This window comes from Eschscholzia californica, unplaced genomic scaffold (genome assembly GCF_041429995.1).
Source record: "Eschscholzia californica isolate CP2 unplaced genomic scaffold, dmEscCali1.0.p SCAF_4, whole genome shotgun sequence".
Classification (NCBI taxonomy): Eukaryota; Viridiplantae; Streptophyta; class Magnoliopsida; order Ranunculales; family Papaveraceae; genus Eschscholzia; species Eschscholzia californica.
The window spans coordinates 4,701,493-4,711,641 of NW_028238461.1; the positions used below are offsets into that span (position 1 = coordinate 4,701,493).

General features: G+C 37.1%; 1 long non-coding RNA gene across 1 annotated transcript; it reads left to right on the forward strand.

Annotated features, from left to right (window-relative positions):
• The first annotated feature begins 976 nt into the window (after positions 1–976).
• On the forward strand, positions 977–2,517 carry LOC147541838 (uncharacterized). The gene is made up of 2 exons (XR_015224311.1): positions 977–1,120; positions 2,052–2,517. It is a non-coding gene; the product is annotated as an uncharacterized LOC147541838 (long non-coding RNA).
• The last annotated feature ends 7,632 nt before the right edge of the window (positions 2,518–10,149 follow it).

Consider the following 10,149-nt stretch of genomic DNA (forward strand, 5'->3'; position numbering starts at 1 on the left):
ATAGCAAATAAGTGAACATTTCAACACATATAGATAAGATCCATACATCACAGTAAATCAAAAGTTTTCCCATGAAATAAAATCCACACTAAAAAACTATTTACCTCTGTTGGTAAAAAAGGTCTAGAAAAGAAACTATTGTGTACTTAAGGTATTCAGGAGGCAAAGGGTCCCCTTCGATTAGACTTTCATTTAGAAGCAGAATTTTGTGGTTGCTTGATTATTTCTGTCAAAGCTTAGCACTTCAAGTTGAAATAGCATAAGAGAACACTTCAGGTTGTTATAGCATAAGACATATAATAGTTCCTTCAAAATGGAATGTTTGGGACCTGTTGGAATGTTTGAACCGAAGTGCTTGATTATCTGTCTAAGCTTAGCACTTCAAGTTATAGCATAAGACAACACTTCAGGTTGTTATAGCATAAGACATATAATCCTTCTTCTTCGTTATACTCCACGGATCCTACGATAAATTACATTGTTCTTTATTTTATAACTAGACAAAAATTGGAAGTAGGTTGGTTTCATAAACGTGGTGTTTTGGTGAAACTTACTTCAAAGCAAGTGTTTCATTTTAAATTAGAGAGATCAAATGCACCCATAATTTATGTTATTTCTTACTATCTCGGTGATTCTTATTTCATGAATTTATCTCATTAAATCTAATTTCGTACAAACCTTTTACTCTCTTTTGTAGCATAAACCTTTTCCGAGTTTCTTGCCAGTACGTGTGCGAGAATCATCCACAATTGTTTTAGTGAGACAGAAATAAACCATTTTTTTCATTTTACAGTTGGTTTTTCCTCAAAAGCGGAATGAACCTTTTCACTTTTTTAGTTTGGAAGTAAATGCCTATGAATTGTTTGAATCTAGGATTAACACTATTTAAAGATATTTAATTGTTACCCATTCTAATTTCAATTTCGATGCTTCAGTGAAGTTTTTTTTAATGATTGTGACTTTTTGTGGGGAATAGGTATACTGCAGTTAACACGGTTTAGATGACAATGTTCACTTTCGACGTGGGTTGTTACCTACGTGGGTTGATCTTCAGTTTCCAATTCTTTCACTTTGTTGGAGCCTTTGGTATTGCTCGGCCTCTTCATCTACTTGCACTATGGTAAGTTGAACTTCTATAGCTTTCATATCCTCTCTTTGCTTTTTCTTCTCTACTTGAAGACTATATACTTGCAAATAGTTGCGGATTCTTTTATAAGTTTAGTGCAAAGATTCATCTAGAGATATCTATAATTTTTTTTACCCAGATGATGAGAATGAAGATAAGAAAAGGTGTGGATATTATTATGTTCTGTTTAACACATTTTGCAGGTATGAAAGAATTTCGATATATTTCTAGGAACAATTTTTAATTTCTTTGCCTTATCCATGTAATCTAATGAATTTTGATTTCTCCAATGCGTTTTGGTGGTAATTACTTTTACTTTTTTTAATGCTTTGCTTTTGTGAAACCTTGCTTCAGTGAGTTTATGGTGTCTGTTACTCTGATAATGTATATAGGTACTTAGGTTGAAAACATCATAGTGAGGTGGATTTGTGGCGAGATTGTTAAGCGATTTTTGTTAACCATTATCTTAGTTTAAAGAGAGATGTATGTCAACTTATATTTTTTTGTTGTTTTGTCTCACTAATATAGAGTTTCGTCATGTGAGTTACTGGATGCTACACTATTTTGAGTTAAAAGTTTAATTGATCAACCACGCACATTTTAATCGAGCAAAGGACCAGTGTTTAGACTTTCTTTTGTAGAAGTGATGTTGAATTTCATATTTACTTGCTCACCAATAGAGGTTGGATGTTCGCATGAGAATATGATTCAATCAAAGAGTTTTTTAGGTTTCAAAGACAACAAATTAGGTCCCCATGTTTACTATATACTTTGTAACATGTGCTCCCACTTTGATCACCAATAGAGGTTGGTTGTTGGTACGAGAATCTGATTCAATGAAAGAGTTTTTTATGTTTAAATTAGTATAATATGTTAAAAAAAAGATATGAAATCATTTAAAAAACTTTTTCTGCTGCCATTTCAGATGTTGAAGATGTTTGATTCCATGCCTCGGCGGAAAAATGAACTCTCACACCCTTTGATTCAGCAACTACTCCATTTCATCTGTTTCAGAGGACGCAAACCATATCTAAATCAACGAAGTCATGAAAATGGTATAGTTTTCCGAATACGTCGGCAGAGATTAGTGATATATTATCTCTTCCCATTGAGTGAGTTTGGTATTTTTGTGTACTTAGTTAGAACATAGGAGTCAGGAAGGGTGTCGATCGACTATATCCTTTTGTACAATTTTATATAGAAATACAACTTTCGAGAACTTGACGTAAATTAAGGCACGACAGTGTTTGTTTAGTTGGAGAAGATATGCACGTGAGGGGAAATATGGCCCCCCTTTGATATTATATTGTTTAGTGATGAAAGGTATTTAATGAACACATTGAACATGTGGAATTTTCAACAAGTATAAGTGATAAGTCACATGCATGAAATAATATATATCATCCTATTGATGAATAATTTGTTGATTAAGTTGTGTAGAATAAGCATCAGTTTATCAGGAAATTGTGCGTCCCTTATTAGAATAAATTGTTTAATATCATTTATCTCTATGTTTCATTTCATGTTATATTCTTAAACCCAAATTAATAATCGCATGTAAGCAGTGTATTTCTGATATCTTTGGGTTACTATAGCAATCAAAATGCTAGAGCATCCGTGCCGGAGGCACGGATCATACCTAGTTATTTATAAAATATATATAATTTGTAGCAAAATACATATATTTTACATTATGTTATAAAAACATCGTACAGAAGATGTTTGCGTTATGTATGTGTTATGTTCTGTAAACATTATGTAATGTCGTGTAAATTATATATCGTTTACATTCTGTTACAACCAAATCGTACTAGATCTTCTCTGGATAAAAAATGATATGTAATTTATTGTAAACGATACGTAATTTATTTTAAATTATATATCATTTGCATTCAGTTATAACAAATCGTTCGATATCTTCACTGCATAAAAAATTGTACGGAAACTTTGATGAAGATTTGAAAAAATGACCTAAAAATCAAAATCTGTAACCTAAAACTACTAAAAAGTAACAAAATACATAGAGACAAACACTTTTTAATCGAATAAAATGAATTGTAAAGACGTATTTATCATTAACATCATAAAATCGGTTATGAATCTTAGAGAGAGAAAATACTAAATAATGATAAAGATTTGATTAGATGATGCAGAGAGAAATTTGATTGTAATGAAATCCATGAACAAAGTTAAAGATGAAGATGAAAAATATTAAACAGAAAAGAAGAAACTAAAACCTTTAACATTACCGGAAAAGCAATATTAAATCTGATTTAGAATCTGTTTCAATGGAATGAAAAATGACTTTTGTAATGTGTTTTACTTGATAAACGATGAAGAAGATGATTTCAGTTGGTCTAATGAAGAAGAAACAAGATTTCTGAGATTAATGAATGATTATCAAATAATTACTTTGTTTAGAGAGAGAGAAAATAAGCAAGTTTCGGTTACTAAAGATAATGAAGATGACGGTTACTTTGTTTAGAAACGTGATTGGAGAGAGAAAGGTGTGAGATAAAAATGAAAAAAGATATTTTGGATTTTAAAATGTAAATCAGATTTTATATATAAAGAAGGTTAGTATAGGTATTATAAATTAATATGTATTATAGGGATTTGTGTTTTCTCTCTAGATGACACCAAATGGACTAGATATCCATTTGTATTATTTTTTTGGTTTTGAAACCCTTTATAGGATTAGAGAGGACTAAATGTCTTATTAGGGCCCATTTTTTGGGCTATAAACCCAAAAATTCTTTAAAAAACAAGAAAAAAAATAAACAAAACCTGTATCCTCTCCTTTTTTTTTTTTGAATTGTTCAGCGTGTGCCTCGAACCCTTGACCTCTAATGTGGAAGATTATACCTCTTACCACTTCAACCAAGGGTTGTTGGCAATATCCTCTCCTTTTTCGTTCCACAACTAAACAGCAAGAACATGGGTATATCTTTTTAGTACTGAGTTATTTTCTTGCCTTCTTGATTTCATTGGGTACTTCAACCTCAATTCATGAAGAATTTTTTCAATGCCTTTTACGACATTATTTATAATTCACTCCAAAAAGTTCAAATTATAATACTATCCTACAATCAACTACATACAGAGAATGTGAGACTCCTATCAACTACTCAAAACCCAACACTCATAAGAACACAACTTGAAGAATCCCATGTTCAATGTTCTAAGATGTTGATTTTTTTTTACTCTATCAATAATAATAACTTTGAGAGTGTTGGTACTAAAATCGCGGAAGCTATCGAACCTATCCTAGAAATTGATCCGATTATGAAGATTAATCGTAAAGCTAAGCCAAAATCTAAATATGCGAACAGAATTAACGAGGTTCGGCTTTAAAGCCTACGTCCTCGGGCGAACAAGAAATCTTTATTGAAGGATAGATGAAGACGACTCACACAACCCGCAAGTTCGTCCCAAGATGGTACCGTATAGATTTTAACCTTCTATACTAAATCTTCGACGACCGAGAAATTTAACACCGCTCAAAACTATGAACAAAAATTTCTCTCTCACTTGCTCTCTCTCTTTAGCTCTCTCTAAAGAAGAGTTGTTGTTGTTTGTGTTGATGTGAATTACAAGCACTCAAACCCCCTATTTATATAGGATATCCACCGTCATAACAAGCCCAATAATAGGAACATGGGTTTCTAAATTTTGGGTAGTTTCCAATTATGAGCAATTTGAGTCCAATTTGGAAAAGGATTACTAAACCTCCTTTCTCACCGATTACCAAATTAAAATTTAGAAACCGCCAAATTAGAAACCAAGTATTTTGAAACTGCCTCTCACAATTCTCCACCTCGTACACAATTTGATATACTTCAAATTTTGGACGAACACCAGGATACTCCTTGTAAGATATTTCTCCTTCTTGTAACTTCATCCGACTGCGCCATATGACCATGGCTGCCTACGTACCCTTTTACAGGATCAAGCCTACCGTAGTTCTACCAACCCTTCACATAAAGATTACCTTGTCGCCATTACGCCCTTTCGGGCAACTTAACACGAGCCGATTTGCAGCAATTCCAGACAATGCTGAAACTTGCTACACGTCACCACTTTAGTCAACATGTCCGCGGGATTCTCATCTGTGTGTACCTTCATGAGAGAAACATCACCTTCCTCTATGACATCTCGACAAAGTGATACCTGACATCGATATGCTTAGTGCGAGCATGATGAACCTGATTCTTCGCCAAGTGGATTGCACTTTGACTATCACACCATACATCCACGCACTCTTGCTTAATCCCTAGATCATCTAGAAGACCCCACAACCACAATGCTTCCTTCACACCCTCGGCCATAGCCATATACTCGGCCTCCGTAGTAGATAACGCAACTGTAGATTGTAACATCGATCGCCAACTAACTGGAACACCATGTACCTTAAATACATAACCAGTAGTAGATCGTCTTCTATCTAGATCGCCAGCATAATCCGAGTCAACATAACCGCTTACCTGACATGTGTCTCCACCAAAGCACAAACCCGTATCAACAGTACCCTTCAAGTACCTCAAGACCCACTTCACAGCTTCCCAATGTGTCTTTCCCGGGTTTGCCATAAACCTACTAACCACACTGACCGCTTGTGAAATATCCGGACGAGTACACACCATAGCGTACATCAAACTGCCAACTGCACTAGCATACGGTACACGATCCATATGATCCTTCTCCACCGTAGTAGTGGGAGATTGTTTTCCCGAGAGCCTGAAGTGTGGTGCCAAAGGTGTTGACACCGCCTTCGCATTCTGCATCCCAAATCGAGAAACTACTCGTTCGATGTAACCTTTCTGATTCAAGTACAGTTTCTTACTTGATCGCTCTCTTTTAATCTCCATTCTCAGTATCTTCTTTGCAGCGCCCATGTCTTTCATCTCAAACTCTTGACTGAGTTGAGATTTTAACTTATCTATCTCCACCATGCTTCGAGAAGCAATAAGCATGTCATCCACATACAAAAGGAGATAAATAAAGTCACCTTCGTGAAGTTTCTTGATGTATACACAACAATCATAGTCACTTCTGCGAAAACCATGCTTTAGCATGAAAAAATCAAATCGTTTGTACCATTGGCGAGGGGATTGTTTCAATCCGTAAAGAGACTTCCTCAAACGACATACTTGATTTTCTTTACCCTCAACCTTGTATCCCTCAGGTTGAGCCATATAAATTTCTTCTTCCAAATCACCGTGCAAGAAGGCGGTTTTAACATCGAGTTGTTCCAGCTCAAGATCCCTGTGAGCAACAATACTCAATAGCACCCGAATAGAAGTATGTTTCACGACCGGTGAGAAAATCTCATTATAGTCGACCCCTTCTTTCTGTGCATAACCCTTGGCCACTAGTCTTGCCTTATACCTTGTACCCTTGATTTTGGAAGAATCCTCTTTCTTTTTGTACACCCATTTACAACCAATAACAGACTTACCTTCGGGCAATGGGACAACCTCCCATGTCTGGTTCTTGTGAAGAGACTCCATCTCTTCTTGCATAGCAACCAACCAACTCTCTCTTTCCGCCGCGGTGATAGCTTGTTTGAAGGTGACCGGCTCGTCGTCTTCCACCGAGAGTGCATATTCAACCACATTTGCCTGCCCGTAATGCCTAAGAGGTTTGTCTGACCCTAACCTCTGTACCGGCTTATATAACCGTTTCGGCCAAGTGTGTACCGAAACATCCTGCTGTTGTTGTTGTAAAACTTATGTACCTTCCCCTTGAACCTCCTCATGATCGGGTTCATCAATTTCCTCATCCTGAGTATTATCCTGATGCTCCACCTGATCATGATTCCTAGAAACCCGTTGGTCTTCGGCTTCTACTTCCACTACTTGAGCTTTAGTAGACCCAACATCACCACAACTAGGCACCGTAGCTTTCGCCATAGCTACCATAGATGACTCATCAAACACCACATCTCTGCTGATTACAAACTTCTTGTCTTCCGTATACCATAGCCGATAGCCCTTGACTCCTGTAGCATATCCTAAGAAAATTGCCTTCTTTGCTCTATTATCAAGTTTGTTACCTTTAACATGGTAATAAGCCGTACAACCGAAAACCTTAAGTCTCCCGTAATCTGCATGTTCACCTGACCACACCTCGTAAGGTATGCCGCCATCTAAAGAAGAATGTGGAGACCTGTTCACAATATAACAAGCTGTAGCAACAGATTCTGCCCACCATTCTACGCCTAATCCCGAATTGGAGCGCATACATCTAGCCTTCTCAAGTAGTGTACGGTTCAATCTCTCTGCGACTCCATTCTGCTGAGGTGTCTTTACTACTGTCCAGCGCCTCACAATGCCTTCCTGATTACAAAACTCCTTGAATGCCCCATCCGTGTACTCGGTCCCATTATCCGACCTTAACGTCTTCAGCTTTCGACCAGTTTTGTTCTCAACCATTGCTTTCCACACCAGGAATGTGTTGAATACCTCATTCTTATGCTTCAGAAAATAAAGCCAGACAAATCTCGAATGATCATCAACGAATGTAACAAAATACCTGGAACCACCCTTGGAAGGTAACTTTGCCGGTCCCCAGACATCGGTGTGTACGTAGTCTAACACCTCTTTGCTCCTGTGCTTGCTTGTAGAGAACGTCACCCTGTGTGCCTTCCCGAACACACAATGCTCACAAAACTCCATGCAAGGCTTCTTCATGTCCTTCAACAAGCCTTTCCCGCACATCAAAGATAGACCCTTTTCTGACATATGCCAAAGCCTCGTACAAGCCGTTGGATCCCTTCCACTGATTCCTACTGCTACATCTCCCGTAATTGTTGTCCCCAAAAGTTTGTATAAATTACCGTAACGAGTACCTCTCATTACCACCAAAGAACCCTTAACGACTTTTATGGAGCCATTCTCTATAATTATCTTACAGCCGTTCCGCTCCAACACACCAAGGGAAATTAGATTTTTCCGCAAATCGGGTATGTGTCTTACGTCCGTCAATGTTCTCACCACTCCATCGTGCATCTTGATACGTATTGTTCCGAGTCCCACAGTTTTACATATACTATCATCACCCAGTATAACTGTACCACCATCTACACTCCTATAGGTAGTAAACCACTCCCTATTTGGGCACATATGGTGTGACGCCCCTGAATCAAGCATCCACTTATCGAAGATCTTCTCAGACACCTCTGTCACCGAGAAACATTCGTCCGCCTCTTCTGACACATATCCCGCCTCTTGCATCTCCTTTTTCTCCTTGTAGCCTTCGTTCTTTTGCTTCAACTTTCTCTTTGGACAAGCCGCTTTAAAGTGGCCAAGCTCACCACAACTAAAACACGTTTTCTTGAAAGAGCCTCTAGATTTGGATCTAGATTTCCCGCCCTTTCCCTTTCCCCTTTCATTACTCCTCCCCTCGTTACAAACAACCCTTGTGCTTGATCCTTGTCTACTCCACCCGACGTCATACCGCTAGTAGCAACCTTACGAAGGTCATCCGCTAATAACGAATTTCTCGTCTCTTCCATGCTTAGACTCTCACCAACAAGCATCAAAGTTTGAACAAGGTTCTCATAGGATTTAGGTAATGAAAGTAACAATATGAGGGCTTGGTCCTCATCCTCAACCTTAACATCAATATCCTTCAAATCCGAGATAATCCTGTCAAACCTATTCACATAATCCTGAATAGAAGAACCCTCTTCCATTCTACATGTGAATAACTTGGATTTCAAGTAGACCCGATTCGTTAATGTTTTCGTCATGAAATTGCTTTCTAGTTTTAACCACACACTAGCCGCCGTTGTTTCTCCGTCTACTAGGAACGCCACGTCCCTCTCAAGACACAACATAATGGTGGCCCGTGCTTCGAGATCTAACTCCTCCCAATCCTCATCTGACATATCTCCTGGTTTCTTTCCCGTCAACGTCTTGTGTAATTTCTGCGAGATTAACAGATTTTTCATCTGCATCCGCCAATAAGAAAAATCATTTTTTCCATTGAACTTCTCTATCTCATATTTCCCTGCTTTGACCGTACCATTTCTCGATCCCATCTTCTTCTTCGTTCAATCTCAAACAAGGCTCTGATACCAATTGTTGGTACTAAAATCGCGGAAGCTATCGAACCTATCCTAGAAATTGATCCGATTATGAAGATTAATCGTAAAGCTAAGCCAAAATCTAAATATGCGAACAGAATTAACGAGGTTCGGCTTTAAAGCCTACGTCCTTGGGCGAACAAGAAATCTTTATTGAAGGATAGATGAAGACGACTCACACAACCCGCAAGTTCGTCCCAAGATGGTACCGTATAGATTTTAACCTTCTATACTAAATCTTCGACGACCGAGAAATTTAACACCGCTCAAAACTATGAACAAAAATTTCTCTCTCACTTGCTCTCTCTCTTTAGCTCTCTCTAAAGAAGAGTTGTTGTTGTTTGTGTTGATGTGAATTACAAGCACTCAAACCCCCTATTTATATAGGATATCCACCGTCATAACAAGCCCAATAATAGGAACATGGGTTTCTAAATTTTGGGTAGTTTCCAATTATGAGCAATTTGAGTCCAATTTGGAAAAGGATTACTAAACCTCCTTTCTCACCAATTACCAAATTAAAATTTAGAAACCGCCAAATTAGAAACCAAGTATTTTAAAACTGCCTCTCACAGAGAGTCAGACTCCTTAATAACATCATACTAAAACACACAATCGGAAAAAAAGATCAAATTTGCATTATTGAACCATAATACTAAAATTTCTAACTTAAAATATAAAGTTGAATGATAAAATTCTCAAAGTAATTATTATTTAATTGATCAAATAAAGGAAAAAAATGCACATAAAAAAGTCTTCTTTTGATTTTTATTTTCAGAATGATCCAAACCATTACTCCAAATGTAAACCTGTTCACCTACATTGTCACATAAAATAAACTGAAGTTAGTGATTGTAGCATTAACTTCAAAAAATACTATTACATATATACTTTAAAAAAAATATTAGAAATGGTTCATACCATTTAAGTGGTG